This window comes from Abramis brama (genome assembly GCF_963993115.1).
Source record: "Abramis brama genome assembly, chromosome: 9".
Taxonomy (NCBI): domain Eukaryota; kingdom Metazoa; phylum Chordata; class Actinopteri; order Cypriniformes; family Leuciscidae; genus Abramis; species Abramis brama.
The window spans coordinates 21,385,711-21,408,858 of NC_139971.1; the positions used below are offsets into that span (position 1 = coordinate 21,385,711).

Below are 23,148 nucleotides of genomic sequence, written 5' to 3' on the forward strand. Positions count from 1 at the left end.
GTGTGTGTGTGTGTGGAAGAGTGTAGAAAAGTTTGAGAAAGACAGGCAAACAGTTTCAAATTCCTTAACAACAAAACCCCAAAGCTTCTAGTAATTCTTAGCCAAACTTAGAACAGCATTTTCTTGAATTGCAAATTTAGAAATATACTTTACGTATTTTGCCAATGACCCTCGATCGTGTGTGCGTCGGTGTGGACAAAAGAGCCTGGAAACACGTGGTCAGCTGCGGAGTTGTTGCGATGGTCGCTCAGGGCGTGCGCAAAACTTAGCCAAAGATGATTTTAGTCTTAAGTTGGTTTCGTTGAGTTTCAAGAAAACTATCAGGATGAGGTAAAGTATCAAGAAAAGAAAACTTAAAATAAAAATGAAATAAAAGCGAGCGAAGGCTTCCTTGAGGAAGAAGGCGGGTCTCTCTCTCTCTGGCGTGCTGCACTGAGAGGAGGGAAAACACGGCATTTTGAAGAGGCCAATCTCACGCCCCTTCACGCCTGTAGGCCAATCGTCTTTAACAACGTGTTAGGCCCAGCCTTCCGACGCTTTGCGTGTATACGCCCTTCATACTAGAATGGTGGAATTATGATTTCGTTCTTATCAATGATACCGCTGGTATTTAGTTGAATAACACATTTTCTGATATTTTGCGTTAAAGATTCAGAGCCGTTGGGATTTCTGGAACAAAACGATACCACGGATCGTGGTTATATCAGTTAATAACAAACAGTTACATGGTTCTTGATAATAATAAGCATTTCACTTTTGATTATATCATAAAACTCAGTTATAATGGTCTTCCATATAAGGACCATGACATACCACAGAATACATTTCAAAAATATATATAGAAAAGAGTGATTTTGATCACAATGTCCAGGGATGTGAGTTTCTCTGTGTTTCGTGTGTGTGACCAGTCTTGAAAGTTCATGCCTGCGCGTTGAACTTTTGTCCTCGAGCCGCGGGGTGAGAAGCTATGTGTGTGCGTCTTACTGGTTTTGATGAGATTATCAGCACGCGCATCTGGTCGAACAGAGTCTTGTTGTTTTCGGAGTGTAAATTAGTGTCTAAATGCAAATCAATGTGTCAGAGAAATCCCGGGGGGGGGGGGGGTTTCTGGGATTGCTCTTATTGGTCAGCGGATGTTCGCCGAGTGATAACTCAAAGGTTCTTGTTGACCCAGCAGAAAGGGGTTTGTGTATTCAGATGGGCAGTCAACGATTTACGCCAAATGTCGGCGCCGTTTGGTCTAGTATGTCTTGGGGGCAGAATCTTGAGACAATGGAGGTGTTGTAAATGAGTATTCCAGTACGTTGATTAGGTCCCAGACTAGAGGGGGGGGGGATCTGATCACGGGGTAATCTCAGTAATTTAATCAACACGCCGTCTGATCATGTGCTTTGCGTTACATTCCCCCCTTGATGAGTGAACAGGGCGTGGATGGACCTGGTCGACTCATCACGGCAACAATGATCAGATGGCAAGTCAAGGATGTGAGGTGGCTGTGAAGGGGTCGCTAAGATTGGGGTTTAGTTCGATGAGGTCTTCAGCATTCTCTGGCGGGGCGTAAATTTTCCGAGGGGTTTTCCGGAAGCTGATGGAAACTACCTCTGTGAGCTTGGTTGTGGAAGTCCGGAGTGCGTTGACTCTTCGGTACAGGACATAGGCCAGGCCCAGCGTGAGGGCATGTCCGATGATGGTGGAAATGCACAGAGCGGTATCAGCTGCGGTCCAGGCCTGTGCAACAGGTGAAGTGTTCAGGATGGGTAATCGAGACAAGGCTTGAAGGGCTGAGTCCAAGGGAGTTATGTCGACAATTTGTGACCCCCCTTCCGCAATCCACTTTTCCAGTTCTGGATCTAGAGTGAAGTTATGGTTCCTGAAGAAGGATGGAATCTCTAGTTCGGATTGGTACTCTTCGCTTGGCAGGTGGTACAAGGCCAGGTCATCCAGGTGGAGGATGGCTCCTCGTGGGACTTGAATCCACATGCTTTGGTTAAGCAAGGTGACGCGGGTTGCAGTGTCGTGCTGGTCATAGGTCAGCGTCGCTGACCGCACTGGAGTGTTCACGAGCCATCGGTTCCCTACGATCTCAGCTTGCGTCTCGGAGACTTGGTCACGAGGCTTAGCATCGGCTGGACAACGTGCGTCGTTAGCCAGTTGTTGGAGGCCGCAGATTCCATCTGTGTTGTCCCGGAGGAAAGGTTTGCTAGGGCAGAGATAGTGAATGTCTTTGGTGAGGGTGCACATGTGCAGGTTAGGGGCGAGGTATAGCTGTGGGTCGCTGTCGTGGTAAGCTACCACTTCTGGAGTCCGTACTTTAAACTGCGTGTTCCGCTGCCAGAATCCAATGTTGACCACGTCTTTGAGGCGGTAGATTCGGCTTGATTCTATAATGGGTAAATTGAGGAGAAAACCCGCCTCCATCTGTGCAGGATCCACAAACAGCGGGATGGCGCTACCCAAGGAGTAGGCCAGGTGGATTTGTAGTGGATCAGTGGGAGTCGTGACGGCGGAAGCCAGTACGTCTTGTACCAGGCTGAGGGGTACCAGGTATGGTGGTATCCGGCCCATGGCTAAACTGTCCATTGAAGAGCTCACTTCTCTGAGCATGTCGCCCATTAATGCGGTGACGAGCTGAGTTTGGGCAAAGTCGTTCTGGAAGACTGTGAACAGCTGTTTCATGGAGCTCATAGTCTGGTTTAACATGACACTGTGTGTGTTGAGGACTGTGACTGTTCCTCTCAGTGTCTTACCTATGGTGGTCAGGGATGCGCTCTGTATGGTGAGTTGATCTTTCAACTGTGGAAGTTCCATCTGGATTTCTGCCACATGCCTTCGTACAGTGGCTATGTTTACGGCATTGACACTGGACATACCAATGTTGAACAACGTGCCCACAGCTGCGGCTGCTCCGAGCAGTGCTCCTATGAACCTTTTGGAACGTCTGTTATGGCCACTCAGTTCGGCTTGAGTGACGGTCATTTTTTCGAGTTGGCTCATCATGTGCTTGATGTCGGCTTCAGCATGGTTGAGGGCAGCTTCTGTCCATCTGGCACCCGCCCAACTGTACTGAGCGACCGCTCTTGGGTAGTGTGCTCGGTAGACATTTCGAGGGTCGAGTCGGACGTACACCCTCTGTGTGTGGGTTCGGCAATTCGTGATAAGCAGTCCGGGCTGCTCTCTCAACACAATTCCCGAGGCTGGCCCTGGTGTTATGAGGTCGGGTGGTGGCTGACCTCTGATCGTCTGGAAGCACATGATGGCAATCCACAGCAGCATCCTGTTACAGGCAAGAGAGAGAGGTTTGGAGGAGAAGGGAAAAAAAGAGAGAAGGCACAGGTCAGCAAGGGTTGTTCCGGGTTGTATGGGGCAGTCGTTTTCGTTGCGGTGACGGCGGTTGAGTTTAGCTTGAGTTGGCCTCTCCCTGTCTGTCCCTGCTAAGGGTCACATATCTTTTAATTTGATTGCGGTGGACCCATCTGAGGACTGGTTCTTTTTGTCCCCGTTTTAGCTGGATTTGGTACGCTACGGGGGAGAGTTTGTTCACAATCTCATGAGGTCCAGTCCAGTGGGGCAGAAACTTTTTTGACAGTTGCTTGGGTGGCAAGGCGAAACTGTAGTACAGGACTTTGTCGCCCACGCTGAGTTCTTGGTGTGATGCCTTTCGGTCGTAATATGCTTTCTGGCCTTCAGCGCTGTTTTTCAGGTGTTGCTGGGCGAAGGCAAAAGTTGTTTTCAAGTGTTTAAGAAGCTCGTCCAGATATTGGGACGTGGTGTAGGCGGTGACAAGGTTGTGGTCTCCTGGTTGGTACAACAAGTGTAACGGTAGCGTCATCTGCCGCCCAGTCATAAGTTCGAACGGGGAGACCCGTGTTGACTCCTGCGGGGTGGCTCGGATGGCCATCAGCACCAGAGGGAGTTTCACATCCCAGTCTTTCTGGTTAGCCGACACATACTTTCTTAGCATGGCGACCACTGTTCGGTTAGATCTTTCTACCTGACCAGACGAGATCGGATGGTGGCTGATGTGCAGTTTAGCTTGCACCCCGAGGATTCTCCAGATCTTTTGCATGATCTCTGCGGTGAAATGAGTACCTCGGTCTGAGTTGACTCCTAGTGGCAACCCGAATCGGGAGAAAATGTGGTTCATCAGGAGGTATGCTGTTGTTTGGGCAGTGTCGTTAGGTGCTGGCAGACACTCTACCCACTTTGTGAACTGACACACCACCGTGAGGAAGTATTTGTTGCCTCTGGATGATCGGGGGAGGGGTCCTACCCAGTCAATTTGAAGGTCTGACCAGGGGAACGTGATTCCTCTGCGTTGCAATGGGGCTCTGTGATTTAGGTTTGTTGGCTGGAACTGACAGCAGACCAGGCATTCTCTCACGTACTCTGCCACATCCTGTTGCATACATGGCCAGTATGCCACCTGTCTAAGTGTCTCATACGTGGCTCTGGTACCGTGGTGTCCAGCATATGGTGCGTTGTGGGCGTGGTTTATCAATACCCCCCTTTGACATCGGGGCACAACGAGTCTTGGTGAAGTGGTGTCATCGGTGACAAACCATAAAATGTCGTCCCGCACGCGTAGCATATGTCTGGAGTTGTGAAGATGTCTGAGATCAGAGTCATCCGTGAGATCTGAAGGTGCGACAGGGTAGGTGGTGGGGTCGTGGAGGTGCGATTTAATTGTCTTTATGGCAGTGTCTGAGGCTTGCATGTCCGCAATGTCGTTGTTGGAAATTTGCGGAGTTAGCGATAGCAGCTGTGAAGGTGGTGCCTTAGCAGGTAAGGTTCGCTTGCTGCGGGTGAGCACTGCGACATCTGGGGTGGGCGTGGGTTTTGGGGAAGACCACGGTTTACCGTGTAGGGCGCCCGCTTTTGCGAGGGCGTCAGTGTGGTCATTAAAGTCTTTGTCTTGTCCTGGTAGACATCGTGTGTGGTTGTGAGGTTATCACATTCCTGGAACAGGTGTTGGTGCTTGACAGGCTTGTTGTTAGCAGTTTTGAAACCATTCTGCTTCCAGGTCGGGAGATGGCATACAAAACTGAGTCTGGCATAGTTAGAGTCTGTGCAGATGAGAAGTTCTCTGATGTTGTGGGTCGATGCGATTTGCAGTGTTATGAGAATGGCTGCTATCTCTGCATATTGTGACGACTGGGGGCCCAGATTGAAGTGTTGTGGTGGGCATGGGTGGTTGCCGACCCACAGTATTCCTGCGCCCGCCTTTAGGATGCCCTCGCTGTTGTAGGAGCAGCCGTCAACGTAAGCTGTGGGCATACCTTCGCACGCATTCTTTTCAAAGTACCTGTGACAGGTCAGTTGTGGCTGCTGGGGCTCTGGTGTCACCGGCGTTGTGGCAGGTGAGTTGTCAGTGCAGTTTTGACATGCAGCCAGGCCGTTTCCTAAAGCAGACTTGTGATTTTGTGCGTATCGGGCCTCGACGTCGCGTCCCTGAAGAGCCATTAGCCATGTAGCAATGCGTGAATTGGTGACGACGCCATCGCGAATTCGTTGGCTATTGAGAAACGTGACGGGCTGGTGGCAAGTTTCTATGATGACTTTTTGTGTGCCAATGTAGTTTGAGAAGCGCTGAATGGCCCACACTGTGCAGAGTAAAGCTTTTTCACAGTCAGAGAATTTACATTCTGGAGGGAGAAGTGTTTTGCTGGCATATGCGACCACCTTTTTGTCTTGGTCGTGCAGTTGGTATAGGCCAGCACTGAGACATTGGTCCGAAAAACCCGCTTCTAGGTGGAATTCTTTTTGCGGGTCAGGGTAAGCAAGGCACGGAGCTGTGCATAAGTGTCTTTTTAGTTCTGCCATGGCGTGTTCCTGAGCGTCTGACCAGACGAAAGGGCAGTCTTTTTTCAACAGGGCTGTTAGAGGCCTGGCGATGTCTGAGTAGTTTTCGATGAACTGTCGGGAGTAATTGCATACTCCTAGGAAACTTCGTAGTTCAGAGATGTTAGTGGGAGGCTTGATGTTTTGAATGGCATGAATACGGTTTGATTGTGGTTCAATGCCATGGGATCCAATGAGCAGGCCCACGTAGTTGACCTTGCTGCGACACCACTGCCCCTTGTGGAGGGCTATCTTGGCGCCGGCTGTGGATAACTGGTTCAAAACATAGTCAATTTATTTTAGGTGGTCGGCCACCGTTGTGCTTTTCATGAGCACGTCGTCGACGTAAATCAGGTTTCCTCTCATCCTGGCGTCTGGGCAGGCTTTGTTCAGGAAGATGTTGAACTCAGCTGGTGAGTTAGCATACCCAAACGGGCACCTGTTGAAGGTGTATTGGCGGTTACCAAAAGTGAAGGCCAGCTTGTGTTGGTCGTCTGGGTGTACTGGAATAGTCCAGAATCCCGAGGCCACATCGAGTGTAGAGAAGATGGTGGCTCCTCTGATTCGGGGGATTTCTTGTTCCAGCTGAGTCATGGGCCACCGTGACAGCGGCACCTGTTGATTCAGTTTGCGATAATCAATGGTGGGTCGCCATTTTCCATTAGGCTTGAGGACAGGCCAAATCGGGGCAGAGTAGGTGCTATTACAAGCTCTTATAACACCCTTTTCGAGCATGGATTCGATGATTTCTTGCACTGGTTCGTGTGAGGCGATAGGAATTTTGTATTGTTTGACAAAGGTGGGCGGAGCCTCAGGGTGCGTGGGGATACGCACTGTGTGAAGGTCGGTGAGACCACAGTCTAAAGAGTCTTTTGCAAAGGATTCTTTGAACTTATAAAGGACTTGTCGTAGCTTTTGGCGGTCTGCATCATCCTGAAGTGCGTCAGCATCTTGTAGGATTTGTTGCACTTGAGATTCGAAACCTTGATACGGTTCTTCTGATGGCTTGTCATCAGTCAGGTTGGTTTTGACAGGCACGGCAGGTGCGTCAGTCTCACTGACAGGCTGGTGGGAGAGTGTGTATACTGAGAGGTGTTGGTCCTCTGTCAGCTCCGTTCTGCATACATGGTCTTTGGCCACCGACATGACTGATGTGAGGGCAATGAACTGGAAGGGTGTGGTGAACACTGTGTTGTCAGTGTGTCCTTCAGGTATCAGTGCAGGTGGAATGGGCCCTATGATGGGTAGTATCAGTTCAAAGTCATGAAACTTGTGGCTGACTAGCCATCCCAGTCGGTAGGCTTTGGGGATGCTGATGTCAGTTGCTGTGCAATTGTTGAACAGAATGTAGACTATCCGAGATGACACTTCAGTGAGGGGTGTGGCTTCGAGCGTGAGTCCGAGTTCCACACATTCAGGTGAAGGTTGGAAGAAAGCCAGTGGGTGGTTTAGGGTTTGGCCCTGTCTCATGTTGAGCCGCACAGCGACGCCCTTAGTGTAAGCAGGTACGGCCGTTTCCTGTTCGTTAATGAGAGTGCAGGCTTCTGGGATGGTCTGCCCTGACAGTCGATTGTCATGACTGATGGGAACAGGTGGTTGTGAAATCAATGGGGCCCATATAACCTCATTAAGCATGTCCACATGAGCCTTGAGGCGAATCAAGATGTCGGCTCCAATGTAGACGTCGTGGGCTGGATCCTCCAGGATCAGGAAGTAATGGGTCAAGCACCGGTGATTCCATTTCAAGTTCAAAGCACAGATCCCTTTGGCAGATGTCATTGAAGATGGATCTGGGTGCAAAGGGAAACGGGTGCGTTTGCTGGTATAGGGCAGGTCTGGAGTTTGTTCAATAATGGCATTGAATAGTGTGAGGCTTATGGCTGAGTTGTCTGCCCATAGTGCCAGAGTAATGTCTGTTGTGGTCATGTCCTGCAGCTGCAGGTCAGTGTTTACTTGGGGGCAGTAGTTATCAGAGTCTTGGGTGGTTCTGAAGGTGCAGAGTAGCGAACTTGAACTCTGCTCAGCTGTTGTGACTGTGTTCTCATGGCAGGCTGAGGGAGTTCCCGTGACCCCGGTGACCTGACAGTCTGGTTCAATGGATTTGTGTGGCTGGAGGGGGAGGGGTTCACGCACTTGAGCCCAAACTTGGAGGTGCTTGAAATCTAATAAGGGTTCAAAACGGTCTAGCAGGTCCTTGCCTATGAGAAATTGATAAGTGTTCATAGGAGAAATGTAGACAGGGTGGACTATGCTCATAGGACCGATTGCCAGGTGAATGGGAGCTACGTTCTTTAGCTGGATGTCATTTTGGCTGTATGACTGCACGTTCAGCTCACAAGTGTGGAATTTGAGAGTTCGGTTTTGTCTTTGAGCTTCAAACTTGAGTTTTTCAAATAGTTGAGCAGAGATTAGCGTTAAGTCGGAGCCCGTGTCCACTAGGGCTTCGAGCTGCATTCCCTTTTCCAAGGTAATGGTTAAGTAAAGCTTTCGTGCCACTCCTCTCTCAATTAGGTTACCCAGAAGTTGTGGTGTAGGATCTTGTGTGTTGATTGACAAGCAGTGAGGGTAAGTCTTGGGTGGCTCGTTGTGGGTGCAGATCAACAAGACCGCACTGTCTGGTACCTCATCGTGAGAGCTGCTGCAGTCCTGTTCAGGAAGTGGCGTTGTCAGCTGGAGGGAGTGAGTAGCATTGTCATTTGGTGATGCGACAGCGAATTTGACAGTCGGTGGTCTAACGGCAGTGTTCTGTGAGGTTGTCAGGTGGAGTGGGTGCATGGCGCTGTCATCTGGTGATGCAACAGCGAGTTTAGCAGTTTGTGGTTTAACAGCAGTGTCAGGTGAGCTGTCAGCTGGAGTGTTGGGGTTAGCGTTGGTTTCAAACCTGCGGTTTAGTCATGCAGTATCTGGTTTTTCTTTGTCTTCCTTGTGCGGTTTCTTTTGGAGCACCTCTCTTAGTACGCTCAGAAGTTCAGCTGCTTCAGACGTGGCTGCACTGTTTTTGTCGGAGGATTTCTCCAGCTTGTATTTACCAGCGTCCCGTTGAGAGTGGTCCCTGGATCTGTTTCCTGGGCTTAACGATCGGGGAGATGAGGGTTGGTTCCTTCTGGGTCGCCGATCGGCTTCCCAGCTACCCCGTCCCTTTGGGTTGTAGGAGGGACGTGGTCGGTCCCAGAATCCTCCGGGGCGGTCGCTTTGCTGCTTTGGACGGCCACTCCCTCGACCGCGCTGCCCTCGGCCGGCTTGAAACGGTCGGGGCTCTCTGTTGACGGGTCTGTAATTGGAAACCGGTGCGCCCTCTAGCGGCAGTCCTGGGTAGTTTCCAGAGACAGAGAAAATTTTGGGGTGCTTTGCAGTTTTGTCAGACACAGTTCTTTGTTTGACGTAAGCTTTGTGAGCCAGGTCACGCAGTTGTTGAATGGACATGGTCCGTGGACAGACGAGAACGCCCAGGTGCGCACTTTGGCTTGGATGGAGGTTCCGCAGGAAGAGGGTTTTGAAATTAAGGTCGTCTTCCATATTTGCTTCATTCTTTGGGCCGAAATAAACTTGTCTCAGGCGGCCATAGTACTCTTGTGGAGTTTCCAGCCGGGCTTGCTTGAGATCCATCGCCGCGATTATGCCTTGGTCTGTCTCTGGATCAGAGAATTCGCGGATCAGGGCTTGTCGTAATTGCGGGTAATCCATTTTGACAGCCTGTGGTTGTCTATCCAGGAAACTCCTCACAAGTCGACCAGAGGTGATTCGAAGAAGGTATAACTTGTCCCAAGTGGTGACGTTGGCCACGGTTTGTAAGTGAAAATCAATGTCTGTTAAATAATCATGAACGTCACTGCCGGATCCTGCTGACTTTGGGTTGAATGTAGGGATGTTTCTTGCCAGCTTGTCCAGTTCTTTAGAGGTTGTGCTGTGACTGGTGGCTCGCCCCTCCGGGGCGGGGCCTTTCCCTTGTTCGGCAGGTGGGATAGTGTCATGGCGTGGGCTTTCTTCTTCTTCTTTAGTTTTAGGGGTTTGGCTGTGAAGTGCAGGTTCGCTGGGGAGGGGAGACGGAGTGATGTGTGTCTCCCCTTCCAGCCCACCTTGCAGTCCGTATGAATGTTTGAGTTCACGGTGGACAATGTCAAGTTCGTCTTTAAGATCGCGTCTCTGTTGGAGGAGCTCGTTAATTTCAGCTCGGGCCTTTTGCAAATGCTTTTCACAAGCTTTGACCCTAGCGTCTCTGTCTCTCAACTCCATGTGGGCTCTGTCTAGAAGAGCCTCTGCACGCATTAGCTTGTCGTTGAGGGCCGCTGTGGTCTGTTTCTCGGCCTCCACTATCTTGTCCGTGTCCAGACGCAGGTCCTCCAGGCCCTTTTGCAGTCGGTCCACTTCCTGTTGCAGATCCTGGCGTGTTTCATCCTCGGTTTCGATCTCCAGGAGCAGATCCTCCAGCCGTTTTTGTGCCTGGTTCTTTTGTTTGCAGGCCTCCTCCAGCTGAGTCTTTAGTCCTGCGTTTTCCCTTTTTAGATCGGCGTTGTCTGTCTCCAGCAGACGTGCCTGGGCCACCAGGTAGTGAGAGAGGCTTCCGATGATGCGACTCCATTCTTTCGAACTGTATGCCTGCGTGGGATCATGGGACATGAGCTGGTCCACGTTGGAGTCCAGTTCCTGCTGGGTCAGGGTTTTTGGGTCGCCGATGTCTTTGGGTAGACAGCCGGTTGTCATAGCGCTCAGCCAAGCTGACAGGCCGTCCCAATGTTCCGCGGGACTGGATGCGCGTGACATTTTGGCTCACTGTTGGTGAGAGAAACACAACACACACAAAAAGGGCCAAGGCAAACTTTGTCTTAAGGCTAACGAGCTATAGGACGGTGTGCCGTCTATAGGATTTTTGGGCTAACTGACTTTAGGCAGTTAAGCTGTCCGTGTAGGATCTGAAATAGAGGCTGTTCAGTTGTCAATTATTACTTAGCGTCTTTGGGGTTTCTTTGGTAAACCGGAAGAAACAAGTCACAACAGAAGCGTAAAGCACGAGGAAGAGAAGATTGCGAGAAAAATAAAAGGAGAGAAGAATATTATCAAACAAAAGATAGCACAGTGAGGATAACCTGAGCGATTTGATCGGTGCTGCAATTTAAATACTACCGGCACGGAGGATGTGCCTTAGTGGGAGAGAGGTAAACCAAACACTTAGAACGTGTCAGTGGGGGAGTATTTAAGATTAGATGGCTTATAATGAGAGGCAGGGTTTTGTTTTGTTTTTCGTTTGTTTTTATATCAAAGTAAAGGTTACCTGTGGTGGTCTGAGGTCAACCCCAGCCGGCCCCCGCTGAGCACGGTCAACCCTTCTGGCGTCCCAGACACCCACCCGACCGCCGTGACCTTGGATTCTCCGTTACTCTGTTCACGGCTACGACCTCACAAACAGGGTGACTCTTAGCACAATCTTAGTAGTCCCGGAGGTGTCGACCGTCCGGACGCAATGCAAAGGTGGGTCTGTCACAGAACTCACCAGTAAACTGGCGTGGCAGGGGCTGCCTGTAGTTTGTGCAGTGATCCCAACAATTGACTTTTGCGTTGGCTTTAGTGGCTGACACTCCGGAGCACCAGATTGCTGATGTCACTACCTGCGTGTCGCACCCAGTGGCAGAGATAGAAGAAACTCAAGAGTCACCGCACGATCAGAGTCAGTAACGTCAGTCGGTAGACTCGCCCACAGAGGTCAACCAGGGATTCCCCCGATCCACTGCAGGTACCGAGGTTCCTGTTCGTACAACACAGCACACAAAATGAGTAAGGGAGTCTAAAGTGGATTAAGATCTCTTGCTTACATCAATTTGAGTTATGTGGGTAAATAGAACGAAAACTTGCAGTGAACCTGCAAAAGAATAATGTGGTGAAACAAACCAAACTTTGAAGGAGAGAAAACAAAAGAGAAGAAAAACAAAATAAAATAAAATAAATGAAAACCAACCTGACACGGAAAATCAAATCAATAGGTGTGTGGTCTCGTCGTTTAAAGGTGCAACAGAAGGAGGTTAGTGGTACCCCAATGCAGGTGGAAACAGGGAAAAGGGGCGCTAGCCCGCTGTAGTGGGTTAACAGCGCCTCTAGGGGGCACTCTTCTTCTCCGTGGTTCGTCTTAACTGTTAAACACAACTGACAATTTTAATTAAAAAATTGGTTCAAGATCACATCCGAATAAGCCTGGGGAAGAGTCACAAGTGAATTAAAATGATTCTTTATAATCACAATAACTGAAGTTATCTTGTAATGATTATAAACTATTCCTTGAGGAAAGTATATATGAGATCAAATTACAGAGTAAATTTGTATCAGGCTGATAGCTGACTTGAGAAAGGAGTGGCCACCAGAGGGCGGTGTCCTTCTCAGGGCTATGATGACTGGAATGTGATAATGGGAAAAACCAAATTAATTTGTTTCAATTTCAGATCAAATCTAAATACACTGGGAGAGGCGAGACAAAGTTTTTTTGTAGAGAAATGGAGAGATTTCTAAAAACAAAATACAATAATCACCATAACATTGAGGTTGTTATTAAATGATTATTAAATGAAAATGAAACTGAACAGAATCATCAAGGCAGATTAGAAGTGGAAACAAGTAGAGTAGAGTGACTTTGAGAAAAAGAGTGATAGCTGACCTGGAATTGTGCGGCCACAAGGGGGCGCTGTCTTTTTCAGGTGAACTATCAGTGTTTTTGGAGTGAGAGATTTTATAATTTTAAAGTTTCTATTCCTTTTCCGGGAATTAAACTCACCATAAAATGTCTCAGTTCAAAATAAGAGGATTGTTTTAACGAACTTAGTAAGCTGTAACTTCAAATATGTATTTAAACAGCTTATTAGATATTCATCGCCGTAAATTTTGAAACAACACAATCGAGGCGGAAGAAATGACCAACAGGTCTTACCTGCGGTTGACCACGCGATGGCAGTGTTACGCTTTAGCGGAACAGAGTCACAGGGTGGTGATTTGAGAACGAGACGCGTCTGTAAGATTGACTTCAGCAATCACAATTTCCACGCGTACAGACCTTTTGCAAACACAAAAATCACACTGCAAATAATTTTTTTTTTAGGAGATTTCGGCGGTTCTTTTGTGCCTGGTCTGTGCAGACACTGAAAACGGGGTCTGGGTAGCTAGGCCAGCTCTTTATAACCCGTATTTATCGTTATTAACGATTTAAAATAAAGATCTTTTCTGACCCGGAGTACTTTGCTCTGGGGTTTACAGAATACCGGTAACGCGCCTGAGGAACTTTCCTTTTGTTCCAACACAGGTCGTAAAACAGAATTACATGCAAGCAGTCAAGCAAAAAGAGATTTTCTTTTTCTAACTTGGGCTTATAACAATACTGTAGAAACTGAAAAACTGCAGTTTTTTCTTTCTTTCACCCCCAGGGAATGCTGGCGGGTTACTGATACGGCTTTTGCCTTTGATCAGTTTTTGGGTCGACTTTATCAATACAGATTCAAACGCGCGCACAAAACATTAAACTTCCAAAATCACACATGAATATGAATCTGAATATCTTGCTCCAAAACCAAATTTGAAAGTGCCCGCATTCTCCACCAATAAATGTAACAACAATGCCTCTGTTTAGGGAATTTATTAGCTCAATTAAGAGGTATCATTCATAAGATATGAATATGCATATGTTGTTTACATATGTTAAATTATTCCAAATAAGGGATAGGTCAAAACCTCAACTTGTATCAATAATTACATGATTTCTCGTAGTAATTACTGATATAGGTGAGTAGAGTTATAGTTTAATTAGGGGAAATTTAGGTAGAAGTTTAATGTTCAGCTATTATACCAACTGTTCGTCCAGCGACCAGTCTGTATGATTTCAGAACAGAAAACTATCGTCTTTAACACCGACAAAATAACCCTTTCCTGTGGCCACAAGAAATGATTATCTTCGGGTTTTAGACCGTTTGGATATCTTACTAGTAAAATTGTGGTAGAGCTGTAACTTAAATCGACACCTTCAGGGATTTAGTAATGGAACAATATGAGACAGATTCAATTCAAAGGATTATAGAATTTAATATAAAGCAAACTAAAGATTACATGTACTAATCATTACACGCAGGAGTAAATATGCATATCAAACAAACAAACAATATAACATGATCGTAAAAATAAAACAATAAAAATAAAATAAAAGTAAACTAAACAAAAATTATGAGAGAGAGATAGAAAGAAAGAGAGATAGATTGAGAGAGTGAATTAAGGTAATTTAATTGTGTGTGGAATGGTAAGAACTTGTAGGCGAACGTGTGTGTGCCGGAGCACGTGTGGGAGAGCGTAAATGGGTGTGTGAGTGTGCGTGTGTGGGTGTGTGTGTGTGTGTGTGGAAGAGTGTAGAAAAGTTTGAGAAAGACAGGCAAACAGTTTCAAATTCCTTAACAACAAAACCCCAAAGCTTCTAGTAATTCTTAGCCAAACTTAGAACAGCATTTTCTTGAATTGCAAATTTAGAAATATACTTTACGTATTTTGCCAATGACCCTCGATCGTGTGTGCGTCGGTGTGGACAAAAGAGCCTGGAAACACGTGGTCAGCTGCGGAGTTGTTGCGATGGTCGCTCAGGGCGTGCGCAAAACTTAGCCAAAGATGATTTTAGTCTTAAGTTGGTTTCGTTCAGGATGAGGTAAAGTATCAAGAAAAGAAAACTTAGAATAAAAATGAAATAAAAGCGAGCGAAGGCTTCCTTGAGGAAGAAGGCGGGTCTCTCTCTCTCTGGCGTGCTGCACTGAGAGGAGGGAAAACACGGCATTTTGAAGAGGCCAATCTCACGCCCCTTCACGCCTGTAGGCCAATCGTCTTTAACAACGTGTTAGGCCCAGCCTTCCGACGCTTTGCGTGTATACGCCCTTCATACTAGAATGGTGGAATTATGATTTCGTTCTTATCAATGATACCGCTGGTATTTAGTTGAATAACACATTTTCTGATATTTTGCGTTAAAGATTCAGAGCCGTTGGGATTTCTGGAACAAAACGATACCACGGATCGTGGTTATATCAGTTAATAACAAACAGTTACATGGTTCTTGATAATAATAAGCATTTCACTTTTGATTATATCATAAAACTCAGTTATAATGGTCTTCCATATAAGGACCATGACATACCACAGAATACATTTCAAAAATATATATAGAAAAGAGTGATTTTGATCACAATGTCCAGGGATGTGAGTTTCTCTGTGTTTCGTGTGTGTGACCAGTCTTGAAAGTTCATGCCTGCGCGTTGAACTTTTGTCCTCGAGCCGCGGGGTGAGAAGCTATGTGTGTGCGTCTTACTGGTTTTGATGAGATTATCAGCACGCGCATCTGGTCGAACAGAGTCTTGTTGTTTTCGGAGTGTAAATTAGTGTCTAAATGCAAATCAATGTGTCAGAGAAATCCCGGGGGGGGGGGGGTTTCTGGGATTGCTCTTATTGGTCAGCGGATGTTCGCCGAGTGATAACTCAAAGGTTCTTGTTGACCCAGCAGAAAGGGGTTTGTGTATTCAGATGGGCAGTCAACGATTTACGCCAAATGTCGGCGCCGTTTGGTCTAGTATGTCTTGGGGGCAGAATCTTGAGACAATGGAGGTGTTGTAAATGAGTATTCCAGTACGTTGATTAGGTCCCAGACTAGAGGGGGGGGGATCTGATCACGGGGTAATCTCAGTAATTTAATCAACACGCCGTCTGATCATGTGCTTTGCGTTACAAATATATATTAAGATATGCAACCTTGTAGGTTCTTTATCCTGTGTAAAAAATCTCATATATGTATGCAAACCCATAATATATATATATATATATATATATATATATATATATATATATATATATATATATATACCTCATAACATCAGTAACTCGACAGCCCTACCTAGAATGGTTTTCCTCAGCGTTTGTAATGTCTGCACAAAGGGCAGCTGTGCGAAGATTCGCCTTTGGAGAAAACTGTTGATTTTGTACTCGAAAAATGTAAGTATCATTAATATTAAAAATTAATATTACCCCAGAATGAATTGCATTGCTATCCCACCCCAAAACATAAAATAATAACAAAGATAAATGCTGACCAATACTTAATTTCAATAAAACAAACAAAATGTAATGTATATCATATGACATAGCTATGCATGATTTAATACACTCTAGATGTGTATATAATGAACATATCTACATTTTCTTTCAAGCAATTAAATAAAACATTAATTAAATAATTATATTTTATTTACTGACAACGAGAAATATTAATAAATTAGTAAAAGAATGAATGAAAGTCACCATCACACAATAAACAAATGCATAAGTCAACACATGAAACAAAGCTTTATTCAAACTACAATCATGTATGTAGGCTACAGGCGCTGAACCCCACATCCTTCTGCCATCTCAACACAGCGGCTCCCATTCTGCGGCTTTATTCTGATGACTCAGCTGACCGCCCGAGGTGAGCCGTTCCCTCGTGTCGGAGGTTGTTGCGTGATGTGTTGTGCTTCACAATCTGAGGCAATAAGAGCAGGTGGAGTGATGGAGGGTCTCGTAAGGGCAGGTGGAGTGATGGAGGGTCTCATAAGGGCAGGTGGAGTGATGGAGGGTCTCATCCATGGCACCGTTTCCAGGATTCAGCTCTGGGCTCCTCATCCTCAGTGCTCACACCAGCCTGCTGACATTTCAGATCCTACAAAATGCACAAACATAACACAAAAGCAGTCATTTTAACCGCACAATGTCATTTGATTTCAGTATTATTTAAAAGACAAAAACGTTTTTTTTCCACAAATGCCGCCATCATCTTTCCTTGCAGGTTCTACTCCACCACAAAAGATCTGCAGCAAATGCACAGAAATCAAGAATCAGAAAGGTGCTGTAATAGCTCTGTTTGAAATTACAATAATTAAAATAAACTACAACTTAAGATTTAAATAGTTGTTATTCATTTCTGTAGTATACTCACTCAAAGCCTTCATGAGCCACTCTCCACCAGATAAACACACATCTGTTCATCTGACCCTGTAACATCCAGACAAGATCCACGTTACCTCTGTGATTTATGAACTCAACACTACATTTACATGTTGAGGTTGTTTTAACTTTTTATCCAATATAAATGTTCCTCAATTTATCAACTACTAATGGACAAATAAAATAGATAACTTATGTTTAACGTTAGTTACTTTATAGATTTGTTCTACATAATAGCACACATTCATCACTCAGATGTCTATTTCATGTTGTGATATTTCAAGATTTTCCTGTCAGATGTAAATAGACATTTAAAATAAGCGTCTTTAAGATGTATATGGCTTATGTAAATCTACTTTAGAGACGTAACTTGCGTGTCTTTACTGGAGCTCCCCTGTTAGCTAACGTTATACATAATAAAACGTGTTTTTACAGCAAAATCACAACTATACTATACTGTGTAACGTCTTTACACCTTCAACAATTCAACAGTTTACTCTACAGTAGTTCAACACATGCAATTTTAACAAAAGGAACCGTGTTTACTCACATTTGAAAGCACCCGCGTCGCTGATCTCTGCGATGTTTGATAATGACGTATCCTCTCGCGTGGCCTCCTGGGATAGAAGAGTATCCATCGGTCGAGCACTCGAAAATCTGGCCGGAAGCAGTAAGCCATCCGGGAACTTCTCGCCTTCTCTTTTATGAATACTGATGTTTCGAACGTACTGCTTCCTTCACGTACTGTTTTCGCCTACTATATAGTAGGAAAGTAGGCATATTCGAACGCACTTAAGTCCGAATCTCGCGATAATTAGTACGTCACCCAGGTAATTCTCGCCTACTCTTTTGGATTCGTACATACTTTTTCGCTCGCCTACTCTTTTTCCCATACTAAATAGTAGGGAAGTATGCGGTTTGGAACGCAGCATGAGAATAACTGAATACAATGAACAGGAACAAGAAACTGAATGTAAAAACCAAAGACAGAGAAAACACAAACCAGAAACATGACAAAGTAACACACCGTTACAGATGGATAAAAAATAACATTATAATATTTTAACAAATATGAAACTAAATGTGCTTATTTAATGGCTACAACACGTATAGTAGGCCTACATACTCTCTATTTGTACAAATTGCTGCACATTCATTTAATTCTGAATTTTGCTCACATAAGTTGAAAGGCATTTGTTTGTGCATAGTAAAACATATCTGCAACATTTATTAAGTTCACGGATAATTGTGTGTGCATTTATTAATCATTATGATACTAAAATCATAATAAAGTAGGCTATAGTGTGTACAAAGAATCAGATGAGCCCAGAATATGAACGCAACGCATTTAATTACACGTTAAGCATTTTCCTCCCATAGAAAACCTTTATAAGAACGCATAACAACTTAATATCTCGAAATAACAATAAGTTTTCTTTTCTTTTTTTCTTCACCATGCGGTTCAGGGCTTCCATAGAATACAGCCTGAATATAATTGCTTCCAGAAATTATTTTTGGGGGTGCTATCAGGGTGCTTTTGTCTTTCTTGGGAGAGAGTTGGAGGTGAGTAAAACAAGGGTGAAACTACCCTTCAGTGTATACATTTGCATCAGTTGAAACGTTCATTTCCTTGTAAAGAACATGGTAACTGAAGTAAAATCATCAGTGGAACATCTCTGCTCAGTGAACGTTGCATTGCACACATACCTCTAAGCAAAATATAGCTCATCCCAGATTTCTCATCAGCACACATGTACAACATACTCTGACGTCACAAAATACATTATGAAATCTTTCTATAAATTACAGGAACGTCTGTATGTCTGTCTGTGTGTCTGTCTATTATTCGCATATCTCTTGAACTGTTAGTCCAATAGATTTCAAACTTGACAGGTGTCTTGCTACGGGCACGAGTAAGTGCAGTGCCAAGTTTGACGTTGTTTGGATTAGAAATGCAAAAGATATCGTTCATGTTAAACATAAATATATAGCAGCAAAGACAACGTCGGCAGTATTGACGGCAAAATAGGCTACAGAATATTTCGTTCTATATTGACAGGTGCAATATTTGAAAATCGATAATTTTTTTTAATTACATTTATATCTGCATTTATGTCAAAACCTAGAGACTTTCAAACATTTAAATTTCATTTATTAATATGTATTCGTGTCAAAATGACATATAAACATCTTTTCCTATTCTATTTTGCCTGGAAACGCTTCCAACATGCTTGCACGTTGCGTGAAAAATAGGCGTCGGTTCTATTTCATGCACGTGTTCGAGCTGTGCGTGTCATGCAGGCAGTGTGCAAGCTCTAACCTGTTAACATGGGAGCCGAAATAAAAACGGACACGCCACGCAGCTGAGACGCTCACCCTAATCAGCCAGTGTGTCGCCGGCCTTAGAGGGTTGTGGTTTAAAAATAAACATTCTGACATAAACACTCTGTCAGCTAAACATTAAGTCAGCTACACTGTTTACTTCTGAATATTATATTTTATTCACTGTCATCATTTGTAGTAGCCTATTCATAAACTGTTTGCTCAAGCGTAGCATTTTTTTCGTAGTTCACTGTGTAGCCTGCTCCCTGAATCGTTGCGCTTATTAATTTGTGGATGTTAACTGAATCTGTAAGTCAGCTACACTGTTTACTTCTGAATATTATATCTATCTATAAATTACAGGAACGTCTTTCTGTCTGTCTGTGTGTGTGTGTGTGTCTGTTATTCGCATATCTCTCGAACCATTAGTCCGATAGATTTCAAACTTGACAGGTGTCTTGCTACTGGCACGAGTAAGTGCAGTGCCAAGTTTGGCATTGTTTGGATTAGAAATGCAAAATATATTGTTAAATATATCGGCAAAGAAGCACACATTGGCTTTTTCCGCTCTAGCCGCTGGCCACTCCCCCTCTCACACTGCACACTGAGTGAGCACAGCGCAGGACCAGAGGCCACTCCCCCTTTCACACTGCACACTGAGTGAACACAGCGCAGGACCAGAGACAGAGAGGGTCGAAGAAAGCAGCGGAGCTTAAGTAGCGTTTTCTCTGAGTTCACTGTGTAGCCTGCTCCCTGAATCGTTGCGCTTATTAATTTGTGGATGTTAACTGAATCTATAAGTCAGCTACACTGTTTATTTCTGAATATTATATTTTATTCTGGTGTGCTTAACGTTATCGCTACTGTGCAATAGTAGCCTATGCTATTCACCAACTAAACATATCCTATTCAATGCGCTCACAGTCTCTTTCACGGCCATCATTTGTAGTAGCCTATTCACAAACTGTTTGCTCAAGCATAGCGTTTTCTCTGAGTTCACTGTATAGCCTGCTCCCTCAATCGTGTAGTTCAATTTTCCTTATTTATTGTATGTCATTATGTCAGTATCAGTATTTGCTTTCTACCATGCACAAATAAAAATCTCACTTAACTTTTGCTGTGTAATTGTATAACAATGAGCACTCAAACACACCGAACCAACAATTACTAAAAACACACACAAAAACTGATTTTGCACTGGCACTTTGCACTAGTTATTATGAAAATTAATAAAGAAAAATAATACAAAAAAATAACATTAAACAGTAAAGTTTTTAGTCTTCAGTCCCTCCACTGGATCTACGACAGTCAGTTCCACACCGTCACTCCACCAGTGGCCACCTAATGAAGAGATAGTGAGGAAAAGGAAAAGCATACCAAAGAAAGATCCAATAGAAAAACAAAATAAACAAAATAAAGATACAATGGAAACATAAGGAAAACAGAAAAGGGAAAACACAAAGAAAAACAAAACAAACGAATAACCCCAACCCATGTTATGTCCCTGCATACTATGTGTCATTTAACATCTATGTGTAAGCATTTAAAATGATCCCCAATCATCTAAGAAAAGAAAAAAAAGACTTGGTTGCATATGCGACCCTCGTTCCCCGAAGGAAGGAACGGAGACGTAGTCAACGTCGACTGAATGGGATCACGCTAGGGAGCCTGTCATCTTCGAGTACTATTGAACGAGCCAATGCAATTGGTGTGCGTGATTCACATCACACACTCCGCCCCCGCAGCGCAGGTATAAATACGGAAGTCGATGCACGCACTAGTTGTTTTTCGCTGAGAAGCAAAGAGTAACTCGGAGTCAGCAGTGGTCCAGCTATACTGCCGTGCAAAGGCAAAAGACCTTAACTTCAATTTTGGTCAAAATGAGTTATTGCCATTTTTGGAACAATGGACATCAGTTTTATCATGTGGAAAAATATCTTGAGTCAATTTTGTTCTTTTCTGCTAAAAATAATATGTTGTTTTTGCCATAACTTCCAAAAGCAGAGGGAAAGCAAAGGCAGAAGCCCTTAACATCAGTTACGGTCTTTTAGCTTTGTTCCGCTGCACTCTAGAATGCTGGAATCAAGTTACAGTTGGAGTTAAGGCACTCTGCCTTTGTTTTACCAACGTTAAATGTTTGCCGCGCTGAAGTTACGGCGTAACGTTAATGCCTATGTAATTGAAACACTTTTGCCACACCCATTAAATAAATAAAGTGAAAATAAAATTGTTGCAGTGGTTGTTTTTTAACTTTATCTAGCAATAAGAATGGCCTATCCTCGCGGGAAAATGATGGTGGAGATGGCTTTGAAACGCAAACACCAAGATCAAGGTAAGGATGATATGGATAAATGAAGAATTTTTTTTTAGATATGAAATTTACTTCAGATTTTGTTACATTCAGCTAGGATACGGGTAGCTTAGTTAGCTAGCTAGTGATGCAAACTTGGGCTAAGATAGGCTACTAGACACACAAAACACAACTATTCCTGATCCAAAAATAGCCTAATGTTACATGATAGATGGTGTGTCAGCTGTAAGACACCATAAATCAAAGCCTGGATACTATCCAGTCAATCTGACAGTCCATGCACTCACTGACAGAAAACAACGCGAGTGGGTTGGGGACGCCTCACAATAAGGGGAGGAGAAAACATTACCACGCAAACAAACAAACCCAGCAGATATAACTTAGATTGCAGCTTACCTTTTTTAACATGGTCAAACTCAAAATCCATGGAAAACGACATCCACTGAGAAGACAATCCATTGTTTAAATCCATCATGTGCCGGCTGGCTAACCTAATCTATCAAAGTGCAAGTTGACATTTTAAGTGTCGCTGTGGGTAGGCTATTAGTAGGGTCACTAGACGTCCGGTTAAACAGTTAAAATTAGGGTGACCAAACGTCCTGTTTTCCCAGAACATGTCCTGTTATCACGTCTTGTCCTGGCCGTCGTGGCTGTTTTTTTTTTTTTTTATAAAGTGATGAAAATGTCCTGGTTTTAATCTAATAAGCGCGTTCCTCAATCCGCAACGGCAAGCAGAGAGCACGTCAGAATGAGGCCTGTGTGTGTGTGTGTGTGTGTGTGTTCGTTAATCTCAGCCTCATTGGTAGGCGAATCAAAGTAGGCGGACTTTATATTCACAAAAACTTTTTTATAAGTTTTTTTTTTTATTTTATTTTTTTACCGATGGCCATGAAAAAAAATATGTCATGTAAAAGGTGTTTAAAGCTAAAAAAAAATTTTTTATTCTATTGTTGAGGGCCAAACTTGGATGGAAATGATGTATTGCTTTATGTATTAAAGTACAATAACATAGTTGCAAGGTTGTGAATGCATTTGTCAAGTATTTTTGATGCATTCACCCGCAAACCATTCCCCCACCCCTTAACCACGCCCCCGTCCTCTTTTCTGAAAACTAAAATTTGGTCACCCTAGTTAAAATGCTGACAGATAAAAGATGTAAAAGTGTGACTATTGTAGAGGATTCCAACAGCGGGACGTACAACAGTCTGCCGCTAAAGCTATGAGCAAAAAGACACAAACTAGCTAGCACTTGGTCACTCACTGAATTGTGTACTTCTAAAGAATATTTATCAGATATAAAAATACCATCTTGTCTATAATGATATTCATTAGCTGCATGTGTCTAATTAATTTTCTTTTCTACATTTCAGTTTCTTCCGAGTCCTTTCCTGGGGTTAATGCACAAAATGCAGAGAGCATGCCCCCCGCGAAACTAGATGCAAAGGAGTGGACAATTCTCCACACTTATCTAGACATCAGCGGATTCAGTGATGATCTGTTTTGTGGAGCAGATGAGCTGTTCACCACGAGCACACCAGACCCCACTCCTCTGCCACTAATGACACCAGAGCATGTGATTGCCCATGTCACGGCCCCAGACCCAGTTCTTCCACCAGTCACACCACTGCCTGTCCTTGTTCCAAACGGTCAAGCACACTCTCCTGCTCCTCCATCAGAGCCCACAAATAGACCACCAATGA

The 23,148-nt window shown here is 44.5% G+C and overlaps 1 long non-coding RNA gene across 1 annotated transcript; it reads right to left on the reverse strand.

The window, feature by feature from the left end:
• Positions 1 to 16,370: 16,370 nt before the first annotated feature.
• On the reverse strand, positions 16,371 to 17,790 carry LOC311089102. Its single transcript, XR_014607631.1, has 3 exons — positions 17,366 to 17,790; positions 16,808 to 16,863; positions 16,371 to 16,531 (listed from the first exon to the last, which is right to left on the reverse strand). It is a non-coding gene; the product is annotated as an uncharacterized lncRNA (long non-coding RNA).
• Positions 17,791 to 23,148: the final 5,358 nt, after the last annotated feature.